Genomic DNA, 9,631 nt, shown 5'->3' with positions numbered 1-9,631 from the left:
CGGGGCCGGGTCGCGGAGGCAGCAGTCTCAGCAGAGATGCCCAGACCTCCCAATCCATGCACACCTCCTCCAGCTGTTCTGGGGGAACCCCGAGGCGACACCAGGCCAGCTCTCTCTCTCTCAAGTACCCCCTGTAGTGTCATCGCATACCCCTAGGGGTACACGTACCTCCATTTGAGAAACACTGCATTAAGCTGTCCGGTGACGTCTATCCATTGGAGGATGAAAAAGGGGAGTTCATGCTCAAGTTTTGTTGTTGGAGATATGCACATGAGCTGATCCGGTTCACAGAGGCCTGTTGGGAGTCCAAGTGTTTAGTTAAACTCAGTCACACCCGGGCCCTGGTCCAGGGCTCTGACAACACCGTCTCCCGGGGTAAAGAGGATGGAATGAGGCGGAGGGCTCCATCTGAGCGCTGTGGGCAGCCTTCGCTCTCCTGTTGTTTTAGGAGGTGTCGGCTGTGTTCTTTAGAAATGATTTTTTGTTTTTAGAAATTAAGATGGTGGGCCTGGCTCAGGTCCCTGTGTCCTCACTGTGACCTTTGACCTTTGACAGTGGCACAAGTGGATGAGAGCGTCTGAGGTGATCAGTGCATTGATCAGTCTTCCATTTCCTCTTCCTGTTTCAGCAATTTCAATTTCAGCTTTTCATTTATATTCTTCAGCTGTCTGATGACTAGGACTAATGTTAGGCTACTGTTAGCTAATGGTATTGCTAGGCTAATTCTAATATTGGGCTACTGCTAGCTAATGCTAATATTAGGCTAATGTTAGTAAATGTTAATGCTAATGTTAGCTAACGCTAGTTAGTGCTAATGCTAGCTAAGGGTTGCTTAATGCTATGTTAATGCTAGCTAATGTTAATATTGGGCTACTGCTAGCTAATGCTAATATTAGGCTAATGTTAGTAAATGTTAATGTTAATATTAACTAACGCTAGTTAGTGCTAATGCTAGCTAATGGTTGTTTAATGCTATGTTAATGTTTATGCTAGCTAATGCTACTGTTATCTAATGTTCATAGTAATGCTAGGCTAATGTTAGCTAATAGTATTGTTAATGTAATGCTAGGCTAATAATAAAGCTATGTTAATGCTAATATTAGGCTAATGTTATTGCTAGGTTAATGCTTGCAAATGTTAATGCTAGTTAGCTTATACTAAGTACTGTTAATGCTAGCTAATGCTAATTCTATGTTAATTATAGTTAATGCTAATGGTAGCTTAATGCTAGATGAATGTTAATACTAATGCTTGGTAAATGTTAATGTTAAGTTAATGTTAGCTAATGGAATTTCTAGGTTAATGCTAATGTTAGCTAATACTAATATTTGGTTAATGTTAGGTTAATGCTAATGTTAACGTTAACGCTAGCTAGAGCTAATGCAAGCTAGTGCTAATGCTAACTAGTGTTAATTCTATTTAGTGTTAACGGTAGCTTAATGCTAGATTAATGTTAATGCTAAAGTTAGGTTAATGCTAATGTTAGCCAATGCTAATATTTGGTTAATGTTAATGTTAGGCTAATGTTAATGTTAGGCTAATGTTAATGTTAACGTTAACGCTAGCTAGTGGTAATGCTAGCTAGTGGTAATGCTAGCTAGTGCTTGTCACTACCTAATCTTTTCATGGAGCGAATTCTTTCAGATCCTTTCAACGCATGCGTGAAACACGTCTACATCCGGTCGATCTATTTTACGGCAGTTTGTAATAAACTATTTAAAAGATTGAAACCCTGCTATTTAAAAAGAATTAGAAATGTATGTTTTTAGTGAATTACAATTCATTTAGTTTTTTATTTTATTTTCTGTTTGAATTTTGATTGTCAGTGTTGTGCATCGTGTTCTAATCCGTTTTAGTTTTTTTTAATCAACAATTAAAAAACACCACAAAACGGTCACATATTTACGTGTACTATTAAAGTTTTTAACAAACGTCGTATGGTTGGTTTACATTCAAATATCACGTCCCAGCAGCTCTGTCGTAAGGATTGCGAGTGAAGGAAGTGACGTCGTCCACGCGCATGCGTTGAAAGGATTAGGTAGTGACAGTGCTAATGCAAGTGTTAATGTTAGTCTAATGCTAATGGTAGCGTAATGCTAATGGGAGCTTAATGCTAGGTTAATGTTAATGCTAGCTAATGCTTTTTTTGTTTTTAGAAATTAAGATGGTGGGCCCGCCTCAGGTCCCTGTGTCCTCACCGTGACCTTTGACCCTTTGACGGTGGCACAAGTGGACGAGAGCGTCTGAGATGATCCGCAGCCTGCATTGATCTGTGTGTGTGTGTGTGTGTGTGTGTGTGTGTGTGGATCCTGAGAGATTAGTGCTGGCATAAAGCAGAGCCTGTGCACTCGTCCATTTCCTCTTCCTGTTTGTGTTTGAGCAGCAGCAGAAACCTGGGCTTTAACAATCTGGCAGGTAGTGGATGTACGACTGCACATCTGCTTCATGTTTACGCGCGTAATCTTGTTCAACAGGCATTCCAGGCTGAATGGTGCTTGGAGGAGCTTTTCACATGAGTTTTTTTTTTTTTTTTTTTAATGCTGCCTTCATGATGGCCCGTGATGAGTGGTTTTCCCTGTTAGTCATGGTGCACACAGCCAGTCAGCCAATAGAATCAATACGCCAGTGTCATCATCGCTGATGAAGTGCTCTCCGGTTTATTCTCCTTTCCTTTCCCCTCCTCTCTTCTCTCTGTCTACCTTCGCTACACGCTGCTTTTCTGCTCTGAATTGATTTTCATGGTCTATCAGTAAACATGCTCTTTGTGTCACAGTAAGAACATTCCTCGTGCACAGGACTCTTTATTCAGATGCACAAAAAAAAAAAGAGTTTGAAACCAAATCTTTTCTTTTCGGATCTCAATCAAATTTTCTTTGACATCATTCCACATTAAAAACTTCTAAATTAGGAATCGAAAAGACTTACAACCATAGGTGGAGTTTGAGATTCTTGTCCTGGGTGAGGGACAAAATTAAATATATAGACCATCTGCACCATTTACATTGTGAAGAAGAATTGTGCAACAGAAGACGACTTGAAAGGAGGAAGATGGTCACATGACTCGAGAGCCAAAAAAGAACTTGTATTTTTAAAAGAACAACAAATAAATTCATATTTATTTTGTACAGTCACTGTGTTTTATGGCGCTTAAAATATTTGTATAATATGTACATTCTACTAAGAATAGTTTTTTTTTTCAAATGAATTAATGACCACCGTGAAAGCTCCTATCTTTTTAACCCTCCTAATATACTTGGGGTCAATTTGACCCCATTCAATGTTTATCATTCAAAAAATAATAGTTGAATTTGTTGTAGTTTTTTGCTTCATATTTCATGACTTTTACAATTTATTAAGCATAAAATTATCATGATAATTCTTTTCAATGTGCTGAACACATATTGCATGCATTGGTGTTCCTCTGGGGTCAATTTGACCCCACGCTGTTTTATCTGTGTAAAACATACTGTATGTCTGTGTGTGACCTTACATCCCCACACCTGCAGGTGCAGAGTTGATAGATAAAAATAATGGTTTATTCTGTGAGTGTCATGTTCACACAAAATCTATATAAGAATATATATATATATATATATTCTTTATTCTCCATATTTATATAGTATAATAAAGTGTAATAATTGAGGACAATAGGAGGGTTAAAAATATTTTTAACACTTTGCTTCATGTAGTTTTGGCAGAGGATGGTTAGGGATTGACGGTTAGGGATGGACGGTCAGGGATGGACGGTCAGGGATGGATGGTCAGGGATGGACGGTCAGGGATTGACGGTTAGGGATGGACGGTCAGGGATGGATGGTCAAGGATGGATGGTCAGGGATGGATGAAGAGGCAGAAAAAGCACTATATTGAGCGATCCATTGTGTTTCTGTGATCTCATCAGCCCTGAGCTGAGCTTTTAATGCACATCTGACGCCTTTCTGGCGCAGGGACCACGCTGCCTCACATCTGGAGCCAATTACCCTCTGGAGCGGCTGTGGCAGGGCCCCCACACCACCACCCTCACTCACTGAGCTCCTCCGTCCAAAGCTGCAGCTCTGACCACTCACCCTGACATTCCTGCAGCGTTTGCAATGCCAGGCTTTAATCTTCTCGGTCACACGTTCCTTCAGATGAATCAACATCCTCCACACTTCCAAAACGTCTACATTATCAACCAAATACAAGCATGGCAAGCAAGTCATGACTCATAGGTGCAGATGGGTGGAGTGGAGATGTTTGAAGTCTTAGTTAAAGCTCTAAGAACCTTCACAAACATGGGGAGCGAAAGAAAGTCCTCGTGTCTGTCTCATTAGGACTTTCTTTTGTTAAACATTTGAATAACAAAAAATCAAAAGTCACTCGCTGGTTTAGAAAACTATAGACTAAAGGCTCAAATGTTTCCACATGTGTGTTCAATTTGAATAACGACTAAAAGTCAAAATTGTCCAGATAATACGCATAAAACATTACAGATCTTGGATAATTATTTCTTTTGAGGTTTACCCTGTTTAAAACATAAAAACTACCCTTGTACTGAGGTATTTGGACATGACGCAGGCTGACACTAAGGGCAACTTTTATCACAGCAGGGGCCACAAAAAGATGATTGTCTGATCCAAGGGCCCGATTATCAACATTCATGTTAGCGTTTAGAATAACGACCATTCTGAGCTTTAATACAGGAAAGGCTTTTGTCTTTTGGCCTATTTCTGCTTTATGTGTTTTGGTTATTGTTTTGTTTTTGTGGGACTTTGTAGTTTTTATGTGTGTTTTGGGAGTAATTTTTGCTGTTATTTGTATATTTTTCTCATTTTGTTTGCTTATGTTGGAGGTCGCCAGTTGTCAATCTCTGATCTTGGCAGATGATAAGTCCTAACTTACTTTTGTGTCTTAGTATGAAAGAGGTCTCATTGTTTTACGACACAGCAACAATAATTCAATAAAAATCCTTTTATTTTTTAACTTCATCCTGCTCAGAGTGTAAAACCTTGAGCAAAGTAAGTAAAAAAGAAGAGGAAGATTTATTGAGTTGAAATCCTGCCGAGGACGCCTAATTGCTTATGGGTTGGGTGTAATTGTAAAACTCTTTATGAAATACTTGATAGTGATTCTGAAAATGTTGGTACTTCTTACAATCCATCAATGCTCTGGATGCAATTTACAGTATTTTTAAACTATTTCATGACGATCCTTGTTCCCAAAACCTACATTTTGCCAATAAACATCATGTTTCTACATCTAACCAAAGTTATAATAAGTAAATAAATTTGCAATACTGATGGCGGCCATCTTGGATCTTCCTCTGAGCACAATTAACAGTATTTTAAGATATATTATTGGATTCCTTGACCCTGAAAACCTATAATTTGCCACTGTGATCATGCTTCTTTGTCAAATAGAAGCAAAGTTATGACAAAATATCCAAGTTGCCAATGGAATGGCTGCCATCTTGGATTTCTTGATTCTGACTGGGAACCATTGGTTTGCCAGAGTCGATCTCATTGAAAACAGATTCAGCATATTCAAAAACCCCCATGTACAATTTCTGATTCATTCTTCCAAAAGTGAACATCGTAGCCTAATATTGCTACATATCTGCTGGACTATACCCCAACAACAAGATTAAAAGTCCAATTTTATGAAACTATTTTTGCAATTTTATCTCAATAATCTCCGTATAGCACCTGAAGTATACACTACTGATTTATAGAGCGTGGTTTATCGAGAGTGGGCATAGCATTGGGAGCTTTTAGCTGCACTGAGTGATGGGGTCAGTCCTGCTCCTCGGCCCAATGACTGATGGGTGTAATCGAGTTTGTGGTTTGTGCATTTGGGGATTATGGAGCGTATACTGGCCCAGCAGGACTTCTCCCAGTAAGACCTGGGAACTGGGATCTTTCTCTGTCCTCTCCACACAGCTTGGCACCGATGCTATGCTTCATTAGCTGTGGCTTTAAGAGGAGCCAAAGGATTGAGCTGTCCAGGGTTAGGTAGAAATAAACCAGAGCACAGATGTGGATAGTGAACAGGTGGCAGAAATTAAGCTGTATACAGTGAATAGTCAGTTCTGAGATATGGAGGGGGATTTTGGTTGGTTTGGGGCATAAAATATGGGCATCTTGAGCAGGGCTGTGCATAAATTCCGGATTTTGTCATGGCAACCACTTGCATGCACAGAGAGCACTTGGAAAGAATGATGGGGAAGTAAAACTGAGGTGAACAAGTCTATGAGAGGGGAATAAACTAGACACTCTACAAATCATCATAGACCAGAAGTTCCCAACCTTTTCATAAGCGGAGTTTGCGGTTAGTGGTCAAATGTTTCCATTATAGTTTTCCCAAATTCATTCGAAAAAATATAAATTAGTTTTTTCTGCTGCTTTGATTCTAACACATTACTGTTAGTTTCATGTCACAGATGTTAATTCTACCTCAGTAGTGTAAGTTTTCAGTGAAATGGCCCCAAACCTTTGAGACTTTAGGTTGGTTCTTCTTCTGTTGCTCAATTCTTCTTCACTATGTAAATGGTGAAGCGACACTGTGGTACTAAAGCAAAAATGAAGCAGGAAGCTTTTTTCATCATTAAATTACAACATTATACGGCGCGCCGTCGACGCACATTTTTATCGTCAACATTATCAATTATGTTACTTATCATTTTTGCATTATTGTATATGTTACACCCATTGTCGTTGGCGTGAATCTCCAGACGGTCTATATATTTAATTCTATTTTTTCTTTAGTAGATTTATATTTGAGAAAGTGAAAGTACAGAATACAGTTGTTTAACATTGTGTATTGTGTTTCAATTTGAAAAAGAATAATACAATTTTTAAAATAAATATGAAATATATTTGGTAACACTTTACTTGAAGTTTTATACATAAAGATTGACATTACGCTGTCTTTATTATGACATGACACCTGTCATTACCATGAATAATGTATCATAGAGGTTGTCATTAAGTGTTGTACGTTACCCTAACCCCACTAGAGCCCTCCACCTAACCCAAAAAATGCCAACATAGCTCCAAAAGTGTCATAATTTAGCAAACGACACTTAATGACAGGCTTCATGACATCTTACTAATGCTAGTGACAAATAATGACAGCGTGATGTCAGTCTTATGCATAAAACCTAAAGTAAAGTGTTACCGTATATTTTTTTCAGTAATTATTTTTCATCAATTACTAGATTTCAGGCGACCCCATTTAAATTCCAGATGACCCCACAGGGGGTCATGACCCCAAGGTTGAAAAACCTGTCGGGTTTGACGCTGTTGTAAGAACATGAGGATACACAGTACGATATAGAGATTTTCAGAGCTTTAAAGCTGCATTTTAATAGGGCAAAGGTGAAGAAAGCGCTGCTTGGCCCTCTGTTGGACGCCTCAACAAAACACTTTTACATCATATTCTAAAGAGTCTCATTGAAAGGAAAACACTTCAGTTTTTATTTAAGCTGTGTCTGACCACAAAAATACCATTAAGGAAACCTTGACTCCATGACAGCATAGGACACAAGTAAGAGCCTGTAATGGAATGTTGGCTTGTTGTCGGTCAAGGTGAGATCTACTATAGCACCAAATGCTTTATTCCAATCTACCAGGTAACAGAGAGAGGTTTGCTGCTGATAGCTGTGAGTGTACTGTGTATTCACACCCCAGTGCTGAGGCTTTATCCTTCCGACCCTCACTGCTCACTAAGGTCATGTCTGAGAGGTTGTTTACAAGGCAGTCTGGATCCAAGGGATGTGCTGGATCTGGGACCCCTGGCTCTTTATTTATACCAGCTGGAGCGCAGAGATGTGGAGCGCTGACATTTGGCAGAGTGGGGTGAGAGGTCGAGTCTAACACCAATAAAGTGGAGACTTTGATCGTGGCATTTATGGAAAGAGCAGACACGGCACCCTCACAGAGAGGTGGAGAGAGGCATTTAAAGCAGGGGGGAGAGAAAGAGATAGTAAATCAGGATTTGAGAGGACAGAAGGAGATTAAGTGGTTGGACCTAAACTTTCACTAAAGGGATCAATTTCCCATCAATCGTTGTCTCTCTGGTATTTCATCTCAACTATATGAACACATGTTTGACAAGGAAATGTCATACAATACGTGTAACAAATTAGTAATTGTTGATTAATATGTGAATAAATTATCCAGAGGCTGTAATTAATGTTAAAACGGGTGGGGAAAAATGCTAGAAATTGTGACTTACATTGGAAACTTGAGTTGAAATAGTGGGAGAAAATATATGAATGTGGATGGAAATGAGTTAGGAGGTGCAGACGTGGAATGTTAAGGAAGAAAGCAGAACACAACCATAAAGGCTTCACTATAATCTTTCCTTTTAATGTCCCTCCCTAACTCCCTCTCCCTTGTTTTTTCTCCCTCACTGGAGTAACACTGCCCTCTCTTTTTATTTTTCCCCCCTAATACTTTAAATAATAATTAGCTTAGCTAGCCTTCCTTAGAGAGGGCTGCTGATGGTCAATAAAATATGATGGTAAAAGACCTATATTCATTCCTACACTTAGAAAACATTAAATATGGTATCAGGTGGTGCTCTGATAAATTTCATAATAATATTATTCTTAAAAATAAATAAATAAATAAATGAAGTCAAGAAATAGGCCAGAAACTAAAGAGGCGAGGCACAACATATACAATGTATTATTGTAAATTTTTGTGTGTTTGTTTTTAAATATTTCGCAATCCTCCTCTAAATATCCCTTTTATTTTGATATGTTCTGTTGTTTTGGTTACTGCTCATGTTCACCTCTCCTGTGATTTTTGTTTGGGAGGAAGAGAGTTGTGTTTGCTTATTATAACAATTTTTTTTTTTTTTTTTTTTAACTTATATTATGTTAATTTGGGGGCAGGGGTTGTTTGTATGCGAATTGTACCCTTATTGTTTGAAAATGTATGTTGTCTTGATAACCCAGTAAAAATATATGGAAGAAAAAAAAATTTAATAAAAAGACAATGTGATGGTAATAAAGGATTTTTTTTTAATTTTTTTTTTTTTGTAAGAATAAAACATGCATAGTTGTCGAGAAAAGACTGCACCATATGTAGTGTTATCCTTTAACAATTATGCAGACAAAAAGGGGGAAAATGGAAGAAAGCATATAAGGAATAAAGAAAGGAGCAAATATGGGAAGGTGGTGGAAAGGAATAGAAGGACAATTTGAAGGAAGACATAAATATAGACAGGTAAAGATAATACAATTAATAGACAGGAGGGGGAGAAAATATATTTAAAAAAGATTTACGGAAGTGTTCTGTAGTTCACCATGACGGCCAGCAGATGACGTCATCGTCTCCCTTTCTTGTGCGTACACAGGTGTCAGTGTCACTTTAATGGATGATAGCTGACAAAATATACATTTAAAAATAAAGTTAAAGAGGTGCATCTTAAAATAATACATTATATATATATATTGTTTTTTTTTTTGTTTTTTTTCCCCATCACCAGCCCTCCCTAAGGAAGGGTAAGAAATCTTTTATTATAGGGGGGATATAAAAAGGGAGAGCAGTGTTACACCTAAGTGGAGGGGGAGGGGGAAGGGGAGGGGAAAGAAGGCAGGGAGGAGAGACTCAAGGCAGGAAATAGAAAAGGTGGGGAAGAATAG

The sequence above is a fragment of the Gouania willdenowi genome, chromosome 22 (genome assembly GCF_900634775.1).
Source record: "Gouania willdenowi chromosome 22, fGouWil2.1, whole genome shotgun sequence".
Classification (NCBI taxonomy): domain Eukaryota; kingdom Metazoa; phylum Chordata; class Actinopteri; order Blenniiformes; family Gobiesocidae; genus Gouania; species Gouania willdenowi.
The sequence above is the reverse complement of the archived record's forward strand: the minus strand, read 5'-3'. Positions refer to the sequence as shown.